Below are 14,451 nucleotides of genomic sequence, written 5' to 3' on the forward strand. Positions count from 1 at the left end.
ATATATCGGTGTGATAGGTTTAACAAATCTTTATCTAATTATTATAGGCTTTGATTTTCCTTAACTAAGTTCTAATATTTTTTAAAAGCAATATTCTATTACGTGTACTTGGTATCATTAATTTAATTTGTTCGATTTATTATTTTTTTTCAGTAAATTTATTAGGTGTTTGATAATATTACATTTGCGTACAATAATATACGTACGCACGTCCTCAATAATTAAACGTTTATTTTTACTGTTAAATAATACATGTGAGTGTTGTGACTATTATAGATACCTATTTTTTATTTTTATTTTTTACTATATGCGCATATAGAAACGTTTAGATACCTAATCAATAATTTATGTATCTATGAAAAAAAAAACAATTATAAAAATATTTCAATCATATAAATTCAAAACAAAAAATACTGTTACGTTAATTTGTGTGTTTATAATTCTATAGCTATATAATATATAGCATGATTGATATCAATTGTATACTTAAATACAAAATAAAATAATGGAAACAGTTTTATATGGTACACTAGGGGCTAGTAATAACATAAAAAAACCAAATCGTAATTTTTTCCATCTATATTATTATCATCATGTTTTTAATCAATTAATTTAACGAAAATTAGTATTGTGTAATATTATTTTGTATATTTCATTGATTGAGCTGATAAGCAATGATTGTATTTTTTCTTCACAATGGATATATTTTTATTGTCACTCTAAGTTTATTTATTATAAATCAGATAAGTTGTACATATTTATTTCTCATTCAATGTAATAAATTGTCCATATTAATTGTATATGACTATACTGTTGTGGTGACACCCTTGGCAAATATATTAATATAAAATATTTGAGCTATCAGACAAGGTCGATTAGCCTACCTAGGTGAATTATTTGCTAAGACGCTAGAAACGTTACATGTCGGAATATGTACAGAAGTGCATGCTGGTGTCGACACTCACTAAAATCTTCCCAACGATAGGGGAGATGGTAAGATCACTCTATTACACATCGCCCTTCGAAAAGGTACAACTTGCACAAACTTGCTCAGTCGGATATGAATTATTCTTTATGACCGTATGCCGAGCAAAAACAACACATATTTATAGATCTAATATAGGCTTTAGGTTGATACTCCTGGAAATTCTAGAGAACATTTCTTTTTAAGAACAAAAATATCACAGGGAATTTCTGAAGATTCGTGAGAACAAACATTTATATTTTGAAATATTATATTACATTTAATAAATTGTTTTTCTTTTTACATTTCGGTAATTTAGTGTATATTTATTTATACTAATTTTATTTTGATTTAAATGCATTTTATACTGCTTTATTTTAAATTTTATTTTATTAAATTTATAACCATCCGAATAATTATATATAATTTTATATAATTATAATTATATAGATATGGAAATATATGTTTCGTTAAATATTTTACTTATATAATAATAATAATATATTATATTTTTTATGCAATAGAATGTAAGTAAATCACTATAGACTTTATAATAATATGTGTATTAGACGGATACACACACTTTTTACTTAAAACGTTTTAAAATATTTTAAACTAGGTATGTCTTTAAAATAAAAAATATTTCATACTTTAATATAATAATATTTACAATTTACATTATTCATATTCTGTATGTTTGAAATTCGCTAAGCATTTTTGCGTGGGTATCGTTAAACGCTGAATTGCTTTATAATATCAGAGTAACAATAATTATTATTACTATTTTGTTCATCTCTAAAAGTATTAGAATTTGAAATTTTGTTTGTTTTATTTTTAATCACTCAAATCAGGTACATTATATGAATCAGAAAGTTGATAAAATAGATATTCTGATTCGTCTTAGTTGTTATTCAGATAAGTTTAAAAAAATACATTTTATTAAATGGCATTATAAAAGTATCACTCTATTAGTAACGGAGAAACGTTTCTATAAACAACATGTATTTTCATAAAAATTCTTGATAATTTGTATTTAAAAATGTATTTAATTTTAATATTTTTTTCTATTTTATGATAATATTATAATTCTGCACATTTTTAATTACTTATAAAGTTGTATTTTATGGTCGTGTTAAATTTTTTTTAAATACTACTATGGAAAATAAAATAAAATATCTGTAGTATAAATATGACAATTTTTATTTATTTTATACTTCAGTCGAACATAGGTAGAATTTTATGTGTTATCACCAATTACGATAGCATCAATAAAGAAGGAAAACAAACACAGTTGGGCAATCAATATCTTTTTATGCATGATTATTGTATTTCCTTTAAGACACTTAACATATTAGTCTAAAATTGTGGAAAATTATAGTAATGGTGCTTTTGGAAAAAGAAACTCACGGACGTTTTCTGGTTAACCAAAGATTGTCATTTCGTTGAACCTTCTGCAATTGAAGTGTACTTAAATTAATTGATATTGCGTTCGAATACCACACCAATGTTAAACTGGCATATTTTTATAAACGTTTAGTAAACCATATCAGTTAACCACAATATCAATTAAGAGGAACCTCGTGGTCTGGACACAACTATGTGAAATATTACAACTATGATCATACATTTTATATATATATAAATTAGTAGTTTCTTACAGAACGTGCAAAAATATAATTTCTTATGAAAAATATAGTGGAAACCAGGATATTTATATGCATATTTGTTATAAATCATTGTTTATTTCTAAGTTTTGATATTATTGTATAATATATACTCATTATACTCATATTGCAAAAATATAAGACTTGACACACCAAATTAATTAAACATTATCATTCAATTGTTTATAAAAAAAAAAACATTATTTAAAATGTCAATTTTTCTATAATAGGTAGCAGGCACCTACATATATTTGTGAAAATAGTTTATAATTAAAAATCATAATACTTTTCAATAAAGAAGAAAAAAAAAGAAATTAATAGTCATATTATAGTACCTTATTAATATTTAGGTAAATATAATTTAATTTTGTAAATATTCTACTCATAGGCGCAATTAGGGGGCCTGGAGGGTCTAAGCCCCCCAAAAATCATGCAGAACTTTATATTATTATATTATTTAATATAATAATATAAATAAATAAAAAATATGTGATTACTACTGAAAAAATGAACAAAATACATTTTTTGTTATTTATTTTTAGTAACAATACTATAACCATGATCTTAAATACGCCTATTACGTCTAGAGTCTAGACCGTGCTTATTATAGCACGTCACAGTTGTTTATCGTTATCAGTAAACAAAATATTATCTCTGAGAGGACATTTCTGAGAGGCAGTAATTGAAAAATATATGGGTGGGGCTGAAGCCCCCCAAATTTTTTACTCTAATTACACCTATGACTTCCTACTCCAAAATGTTTGAATATTAAAACTTTCTATTTCATCTTATTTTTTATAATATATACGATTAAAATTAAGTAGAAGCTAAATAGATTTGTAGAGACACGTTATCATAGTGTAATACTCAATAAGTGAAAACAAACACTTGAAAGTAACATTCAAATTTTATTTTTTTTTTTTTAAATTGTTAAATGTATTGTATAATGTTTTTTTTTTAATTATTATTTTCTGACCGAGGATTCTGATTATTATTCTGAGTATAATTTTTCTCTTAAGATTTACAATGTATTTCTTAAGTATTGAGCATGATTGTTTAATTAAAATATTCTTTTAATAAAACATTTTTTCATTATCATAGTAAATTTCTGCATAGAAAATATTTTGCGAAAATAATATTTATACCAGGTAGGCACTGCACTTTCGGTAAAATATTATAATTAATAACGAGGTCAGTTACAAAATTATGAAAGAGTAATTTATTCCATTATTCATCAGGAATCGTTGTTGTATATACAGTGCTACTGTGCTACGGTTAGCTATTAAATTACGTGTGATACATTTATATTTACAAATAAAAAATGGCTTAAGTATTTTTATACTTTATCAAACAAAAAAATATTATACGTATTAAATTGTAGATATTTATTTTTTATCGAATAAATTTAGGACACGTGTGTGTATGTTTGCATTACATTAATTTTTTAAAAAATATGATTATTATTACGCTTTAAAGGCAAGTTTTCTTTTGTAGTTTACTAAAAAGGTTTACTCTTCACTTAAGATCACATTAAATTCATTGCAATCATTGTATGTATGATTATTAATTTTACTTGTATAATATTGTTTATTTAGTAAATTATATAATATTTGTATTTTTTTTTCACTATTTGTGGCCCGGGAAGTATTATTTTACTTGGAGCTTCGATAAATCGTATTTTATGTTGGATAGCGTGTACCGAAAAAAATGTCGAACATAAAAAAAGGTTAAAACTCTTCAACCCCGTTTCCTACTCATTCTCATTATCGTAGTTTTTCTTTATTTAAAAAAATCAATAATTTGCACAGATTTAGAGTTATTAAGAGAAATTATGTTTGAATAATTTGAAAATATTTCATAGTTATTTTGATAATATATTTCTGGCACAGATTTATACTGAGTGATCCGTTTAACGTAGGTAAGGCACTCACACAAAACTATTCACTTTTTTTTATATATATTACTAAGTCGTTACAAAATACAATTTAGGATGAATAGCTTATGAGTTATGATTTATAAGCATTTCAATTTTAAATGTCTGGAATGGTATTGGGTTACACTTAAAAATATACCACTGTTCAAGTTATTAAAACTTAAAATACCTAAAACTATAGTAAAATACTTGTCCAAAATTTTATTTTTATAAATCCAAATAATCCAAATAGTTTATTATCCAGCATAGAGCTATGAAAGTAATAATGTATTTCGTTATTCAAAAAAATAAAAAAATAATAATATATAGGTTATTTGAAAATAATTGTATTATACATTTAGTAAGTAGCAACGCCAAAGCGGCCCAAATTATAAAAAATATAATTTTTTCCAAAAATGCTGTTTTGTAATAAATTAAAACTATGTAAAAAAAGTATTTTCAAAATATGTGTTTTCTGAATTAATGAATGTCCTATATAGATTGCTAAGCCAAACATCCGAATGATATAAAAAATGTGTACAGAGTCTGTAGTCAAACGCTTCAATTATTTTGTTCAATAGAGAAGAAAATTACAAGTTTGACATTTCATAAATATACGCTTATGAGTTGTTGAACATTTACTTATATTTGTAAGATACTTGATTTAGTTACAAATAAACATCATGATATCCCAAATAAATAAATTATGGAGTGTCAATAACGTTGTCTATTATGATATAAATGAAATTTTAATGTATTATCACTTATTACTAAATAATATATTATAGTAAACGTATTGTTTATAAAATAGGTATACTCGTCTTATTTGTTTTCAATCAAGGCAATAATAGCGTTTTATTTATGTTGCGTATAAATGAATGTATAGTATCCATTTAACTGTTTGTTGTTTATTTTGGTTTCGGGTATATTTTTAAAATAAGATTATACATTTAGTTTAGTATTTTTTACTTAAAAATATTTTTGAATTGAAGTATTACATTTATACATGTCTAAGTCCTTAAAAATAATACTATATTATACACATTAGTTAATTATTATAATGTAAAACAATTTATTTCAACTACTCTTTTGAATATTGATTTGGAAGGAATGACATAAAAAAATTATTCTAAAAAAAGTGTTTGTGCTGACACATATTATACCAGTTAAATTTAATGTCATACCTACTCTATAAAAATATTTTAAAAATTAAAAGAATCAAAATGTAATTGAAATCATAATTTTATTATGAAAAAACATAGGCATGAGCTAAACAGTACTCGCTACTCGTGTATATAATTAATAATCATCCAGTGGTATAATAATTATTTTAAATTTTAAATTTTGCTGTTACATGTTAAAAAATTAATATTTAAGTATACTTTATAAATTTACAATTTAAAGAAAAAGGTTGACAAGTGAGTACCACTCTGCTGTACATTACGTGTCGAGTGGGTCACTGTTATAGGGTGCGTTAAATTGGAATCCAATGATATATCATTATTCATTATATTATACAACAGCGAATTTGAGCGAAGACGGTCTGTCAGCCTAAATCACTAAAAATTTTTCATGACATGTTTTTTTAATACAGTCATTAAAGTAATTTATTTTACTTTAAGCATTGCGGTATGTTGATTTATTTTTTTCCGATTGTAATTATTATATTATTAGTAATTAATTATATTAAAATAATATATTTTCATACCACAATATTATATTATAATTTTTATTGCTTTAACGAAATTAACAAAATAATCAACATCGTTATTCATTGTTAAAATTCGTAATTTCGTTCATATTTAAACTACTTACAAAAATGTATAAAAATAATAATTGAGTTTGTACTTTTTAGATGGTTTAATTCCAGTATCAAAAACGCACGAGGAGCGTGGTATTAAATTGTCATATCTTGGCTATAAAAATCGAAGATCTTATACCATAAATACTTGTAGTTTGTAATTTTTCGTGATTTTGTAATAATTTGAATTTTAAATGCACATAAAAAAAAAATTGTAGCTATACGTATTTTCATATTATTTAGAATATTTAGATATAATACCGCCGACCTATGCATTTTAATACTATAGTATTAAATATTCAAGAACTTTGACCCAGCGTATAATTAGTAATACCTACGCCGTATAATAATTATACTAAAGAAAAAAAAAATCACGGTGATTATGCTTGGTGTATCACTGTGCATATACACACACACACACACACACAATAATAACGCTATTAAAGTATTGTTTACATGCGATTCTTCATGCAAATACACACGGGGACGTAAGCTCGATAACATATTTTATATATTATAGTTATAACATTTACCGTATACTTTTGCGCAGACCCAATACAACCGTGATGTGTACCGGAAGAGTGGCTTAGTGCAGTTCCACGTACGCCGCGCCCGAGCGAACCGTATACCGAGCCTCCCCCCCCATAAACTCCACTCTCGTATTAGTATATTATATTATAAATCATATTATTATATTATACGATATAGCTGCCGGTGCGAAATACACTTATAACGCAATTAACTGTGCACGGCTCGTTGTCAATGTCAAAACGCCAACAATAATATTATATAAATTATAACATTTGCGCGCACTCGTACACACACACACACACACACACACAATATTATATATTTGATGTTGTGCTGTCTTTAACGCTCGTATTTTATAAACAATAACAGATTCTATGCGTTTATGGTTCAGAACTCGGGGATATCTGAAGTAAATGGTTCATTAAGGATACAATAATATAATATCAAGTCGTTTACACTTTTTTTTTTCTTTTTCCGTGTAACACTGCAGTGTTTATATTTTATTCTTCGACTATCATATTATCGTAGTTACGTCAGAGTGCCATACAACTTATTCAATATATTTAAATTGATATATACACTTAATTTATTCAATATTGTGCGCTATTTTAACAATGAATATATAATAGGTTATAATATTTATTTATTTATTTAAATTAACCAACGGTGCACTGTTTTAGATGAAGTCCCACGCCCATTTTAACGGTATCAAAACACGTCCGATAGCTCCAACTACCTCACTTCCACTTGGTGTATTTTAAAAGAAAATTTTACAAAAATGTTAATATTTATAAGTAACTCAATAAACAATAATACAAATCAAATTAATAAATAAGCCTACAACAAGTGTAAAACAAAATGTTTTGGTGGTTATTATCTGCGCAGATTCTTGACTTTTCACTCATCATTGACAATGCCAACATTATTATGCACTCATATGTTAAGAATTTTTATGTTGTGATAATCACTTCCATGACCAGTACTCGAGCTGACTATATTAACTTTTATAATATACATCACTATGATTTATAACTTTATAAGTACCCTTTTTTTTAAAAAAAAAAGCATTGCATATTTTGAAACTATAGTTCGGCGCATTATAGATAATAATATGTAAAAAGCACTAAAGCACCGAGTGCCACCACGTCGCCCAGTGAATCAGCAACCACTTAATAAGCATTTATTAGCTAAATATTTTTATTTATTACACAAAAAAATTGATATTGCAGAACACCCGAAATCATTTGGTTAATTTACCGGTTATGCGCTTCCGTTTATTGCGATCTCGATTACAGTCCGTGAAACTATATCTATTATTTTAATAACACGGTTGAGCGGGGAAAACAAAAACAAAAAAATACCATTCCCCGTGCATAATGTTTGGCCTAATAATATTATAATATACCACCGACCCAGAGCAGCAGACACGCGCTCATTTCATTCGTGAAAACGACAGCTCAGCGACGGCATAAAATGTATAGTGTTCTTCGTCCGTACGCCACAGCACCAATTGTGTGTATATTACAGTTTTTTTTTTTTTTTTTTTACATTTGTCCGAGGTTTTTTTTAAATTGTTATTTTTTATTTCCACACGTTTAGTTTATTTAAAAACGTGATAGCATTTGATGATTTCGTATCACTGAGTAAAATAATATACATCGATATTATATTTGGTAATAATCGAAATCAGAAACATCTGTAGCAATAATAATCACCTGCGATATAACCAACTCTGATTTCAAAGATCAAGACCGACTCAACAGAAATGTAATGATTATTGATTATTAAAAATCAATTTTATAATGATTTATACGTTATTATATATATATAAAAAAAAAAACCATATTATTGATTAAAATTTAATAAATTATTGGATTCGCCAACCTAACATAGACAAGAAAATGGCAGGACAAGATCGACTTCTCTGTGACTCACATCAGATATAGTTAAACATATTTCTATCGAAAATATTATCAAATAACAAGAATTTCGAAACGATTCCCGTACCACCTCTGTGAATTTCTCGCACCAAATCCAGAAATCATTGTCAAATTGATAATGCCAATGGAAGTGATAGCACTCTGCCACTCTGTTCACAAACTGTTTAAATTTACCGGAATCATACTATTTAATTTAAACTATCATTATTTTACTAACCTGTACCACATATATTTTTATACAGCCATAAGTTATTACATCTATATAAAACCTTGTACTTAAATATAGTAATGTCTTAGATTCAGAAAACGCTTATAACCTTGTCGACGAAGGGTATTTATAAAGAATAATAATAATAATAAAAAAAATATATAATAAATTATTAATTGTTATATTACGTACCTCCCTGGCTTGATATAACTACTAATTTATGTTACATAACATACATCATAATAATATATTATTATATAGTGCTTTATTATGTTGTTGGTTTGTAACGTGTACCTTTATTTAATGTAAGTATTATTTTGATAACGAACACCACTACAATATAAAAGAGTTATCCTTGCATTTAAATAAAAAAATTGTATTTTTAAATGACAAACTTAGAATATTTTGTGTTTTTAAATATTATTATATTATATGTAAAAGAAAACGTGTTTTTTTTCCAACCAGTTGTATCTAAGTATAGTCTTCATTCCCTAGATGATATAGTTTATAAATTTAAATGCATATTTATAAGTACATACTAAATACTTGTATTACTTACATTTTTATTATTGCTTTATTAAATCAATACTAAAGCAAAGCAGTATAATATAATAAAAACACAACCGTTTAATATTTAAAAGTATCCGTATAAATAGACAAATAGTAAGGTTTTAACATAATGATATTATTAAGTTTTAACTAAGGAACTAAAACTTGACTTTCGATAAATGATGGCGAAAAATATCAAGATACATTAATAGTAAATCCTTAATAAAATTAATTTGGCTTTATTTTTTATCAGTCTTCAAAAATAAATTGCATTTGAATTATTTTTAATTTATTTGTTATATTTTCATTCCAAAACGCACGTAATCTAACATTTGATTCAGTACCTACGTTAAACTTTACAATTTTCTGTATGATTTTTCAACCAAGATTATCCCTTAATTTCGGTTTTAAAATCTAACAATTCGTAACATCACGTCTTGTTATAGTTATAGGTAACAATAATAATATTTTCAACAAAACTCGGGATTTACTCTGATCACGTCAGATTGTAAGCATAATTTTATATTCACGGAACGACCTTTATTATTAAGAATAAAAGTGAGTACGGTATATTCGTTTGTACATTTAATAAAATTAGTTTATAAAAATAAGTTATAGCAGTATGAATAAATAATTAGAGATATCGCAATCTAAATACACATATAATATATCATGTAAATTATTTTCATAGCTTTTTTACCGTATATCCTAATGATATATAGCTGAATATATTCGAATAAGGGCATTTATTTACATAATTAATTTGTCACATATAGTTTTGTTTAGTTTTGAACGAATTAAATTAAATATAATATGGTAATTTAAATTCGGGTTGCTAGTTATTTCAACATTATTAAAATAAACTCATCGTCATATTATTATGATATTTCAATTATCTACTAGGTATCATATTTATTATTATTATATGATATAAAATAAAATTATTGTGAATTTCTATGAAATCGTTTCGAAATTGGAGCACCCAGACTTTAGAACCTGGTACTGGTTTTACGTATCTATTTCATTTTTATAGCGTTGTAGCTACAAAACAGTGTCATGTTTTAACCATTTTTTAACTTAATATTTAATAATTCAAATCTAAAAAGTAAAAATCGCATACACCATTTTATAATTACCAAATGTTAAAAAAGGGATTTTTTTTTTAGAATAACAGCACTAACAAAGATTTTGATTTTAATAATTCAGTCCAAAGATATTGTTAGTATACTATATAAATTAATTCGGATATTTTAAATAATTAAATATCCACACTCAGATTTAACGCATTAGAGAGTGTACTAAATTTCCATATTAAGCTTATTATCATATATGTATAATATATTATAGTTTATTAAGAACAACTACATTTTAAACCAATAATAAATATAATAAAAAATAATTACACATTGAAACGTTCAAATGAAAATGCTCACATACGCACTATTGGGCCCATTTTTATTTTTAATTGTTTGTTTAATTTTTTCTGATCGATTATAACTTATAAGAAAATTACAATTTAATTTACATTTTAATAAACATTATATCCAATTAAAATGTTGTGATATTAATTAGCTTAATTAAATACTCATTTAATTAACATAATGATTAATAAACCGTTATTGTTCTCTATGCATTACGATTTCATCACTCCAATTAAAATCTTAAATTAAAAATATTATTATTTGATGGTTTTTTATTTCAATCCAATACTACAGTTACACAAAACTAAACATAATACATTAACACACAATTAACTTGATGCTTTCTATTTTATAACTAATGAAATTTGTTTTTAACTTCACGTGAAATAATATTAGATTTTATTATGTGCAATTTAGGTTAGCTCAATAAAATTATTTTGAATTATCTTCTTGGATATATATTATTGTTATGCCAATGCATATAATATTTTATTGCGTGTTGTACAGTACATTATTAAAAGCTGTATAATATTATTAAGTTCGGTTAGACAATAATGTATTACATATTACATATTAAATACATTATACATTTATTCTTTCCTTCAAATACATTATTTGTTTATAGTTTATATCAATCAGTTTTTAATAATCTTAGACCAATGAAAATGTTTACACTTGCTAATCTAATTCCCAACTACGATAGCAATGCAATAATTTTAAATTGTATCTTTCCTTGGGTTTCTTATAACCTTTGCCTCTTGGGATGCAGGGTAAACTCTATTCACAATTTCTGATCTTTCTGGAAGCTAAAAACTATAATTTATATTAATCTATTATAGTGCTATTAAATAATTTTATTTAATTAAAGACATTGTTTCACACTTCCATATTGAAAATAAAATTCTTTAAGGTAGAATAAATGTTTAATTTATTTAATTTTATCAATCAAATAAATCAAATTTTTTAATACCAAAATTTTATAATACCACTTATAAAAGAATTTGAAAAATTAGATAATGAGATAGGTAGTTGAACGCATATTCTATAATTTATCAAATTTTTTTACCCCTTACGATTTAACTATTTTCTAAAAAGAAAAAAATAACTATATAAACAATTAAATAGTTAAGTTTGACAAAATATATATTTTTTTGTAGCTTTAACTTAATCACTCATCGTGTAAAAACTAAATCATAAGTATAGAAAAATAATAATTCGTTTTAATCATATTATAACTTTGAATATTTTTAACGAACTTGACATAATAATTATTAATATTTACCAATGTAAAATATAATTACAAAATATTTAAAAGAAAAAAAAAATAGAAAAATCTTCTAATTCTTTCCAAAATTATGTTTAGATTCTGAAGGAATTGAGAAATGTATTTGTTTTATGATTTTGTTTTGTTTTTTCTATAAACACTTTTTCGAATATAAGGCGTGCTTTAAAAGTTTCATATAGTAGCACTTTATAAATCGGAAATTGAATCTAAATGAACTTTGAAAAGGTCGTTTTATTATATTCTCAGAAGTCTTTTTAAATTTAAGAAAAATCTTGGAAAAATAATTTTAAAGAAACAACAGTAAACATGCTCGGTAAAAAATATTTTTATAAATAATGATTTCAAATTGGTTTTTAATTTAATATTATATTACAAATAAATAACTTTATTAGTACTTATACCTTGATAAGGTTGTCGAAGCGATACTAGTCTGATAATAAATCACTTCCTGACTTCCATTTATTAAAAAAAAATATATTGTTGTCTGTAGTATTAAAATATGCTGGTAAATAAGTATATTAATTATTGTAGAAATTAATAAACATGTAAGTACACAATATCTTTTATACTTTTTATTTTTCGGCTTATTTTATATAACCTTTAATAGCGGATAGTTGAGACATAAATAATATAATTTATATTTTCAATTTAAAATTTCAAAATTGTATGTATATAATATGTATAACAATAAATTATATTACAAATATTTCATAAATATTGTTATCGAATACCTGTAAAATGCAAATTGTATTAAATGGAAATTGTATAATAATATATTAAATAGAAGTGTATATACGGGATATAAGCGGTTGGTTATCTCAATTGATCCTTTTCGTGACAACATTTAATAACGGTGATGTGTATAACTGTACTAATTGGCGTATTTCCCCTCACTTTTTGAACCGTAAACTTGAGAATGAATCTCTTTTATATTTCATCTGCCCCGCAGTACCATTTAACGTATACAATTGATGTTTATATACATATAAACGTTATATAAATACACTGTCACTCTTCAAAACAATTATAAATAATATGCATAATGTGATATTATTATGACGAGACACCGACGAAAAATGATGTCTTATTTATGGGGCAATGTGTGGCAGGACACGCGAGCGTTGTGCAAAAACTGTAAATAATTCTTCAGGCTGAAACAATTTGATTAAGCAAAGTGAACTTCGTAACAAATCTCGGAAAAGTTAAACCTGGGCTCGGATATTTAATGCTATCCACAGTTATCGTATATAATATGATAACATTATATACATTTGTACACGGAAAACGTGTATATACCGAGTACTATATTCATATTCACTGAGTACTTCAAAAACTCGTGGCAAAACGACTACCATTTTTTTTTTCGATATAGTTATTATTGATGCGTGAAAGAAATGCCAATGTTTTTTCTATATTTTCATACTTAGTATGGAACATCGAAAAGGAAATAACAATAAGAACAGACGCTACGGCGCCGCTATAAAATTTTCTAACGACTAGCCGCCTCGATGGACGGACGCATCAAGCGAGACCGGATGGAAGGGATGGCGGGGCATTTTTTACCATTATTTTATTTTATTTGATATTTTTTTTTCCGTACACACACACACACACACACACACACATATATTCATAATATATAATATACATTCGAATGAAAATTGTTATTATTTAAGGGTGTGCCCGGTCGATGCCGATTTGGCCGGGAATCAAATGAAACGGACCGGGTGAACTGCGTGCGGTATGGCGGCGAATGAACGGGGCGATAAATAATATCTGCGCGATATCGGCCCCGGGCGGAGCATGAATAATTGTAAGTTGCACATCATGTGCATGAGCGATTGGGTCGAAAAGAAAGACGAAGGGTGGCGAACCACAACACCGTACTGTACACGCCGCCGCCGCGAATGTGTCAAAATATGAGCAATATGCACCCACCACCGCGGCGGACAAAACAAAATATTATTATGTACGAGTGTACTGGCGGAACTCCTCGTCCGGTGCTAAGACGCTGAGAAATAAATTTTAGAACGATAGTAATCAAACATTTACGACGGGCCAAAAAAATTGTATCGCTGCCTAATATAGATGGTAATCAGTTATCGTTAAATTGTTTTTTTCATTTAATTAAGTATTTTATAGGATGTTGTTATTGTATTAGCCAACTGTTGTTGTT

General features: G+C 25.8%; 2 protein-coding genes across 3 annotated transcripts in view; both read left to right on the forward strand.

The window, feature by feature from the left end:
* LOC132930817 (zwei Ig domain protein zig-8-like) overlaps positions 1-14,451 on the forward strand; it is a 225,103-nt gene that overhangs the window by 10,587 nt on the left and 200,065 nt on the right. The window lies entirely within an intron of this gene.
* The window catches only part of LOC132930816 (ATP-dependent DNA/RNA helicase DHX36-like), a 242,856-nt gene continuing 229,849 nt past the window's right edge, over positions 1,445-14,451 (forward strand). The window contains exon 1 of the mRNA XM_060996889.1: positions 1,445-1,466. The gene's annotated coding sequence lies outside the window, so the exon portion shown is untranslated. The remainder of the gene's footprint in view (positions 1,467-14,451) is intronic.

Source organism: Rhopalosiphum padi, chromosome 4 (assembly GCF_020882245.1).
Source record: "Rhopalosiphum padi isolate XX-2018 chromosome 4, ASM2088224v1, whole genome shotgun sequence".
NCBI lineage: Eukaryota > Metazoa > Arthropoda > Insecta > Hemiptera > Aphididae > Rhopalosiphum > Rhopalosiphum padi.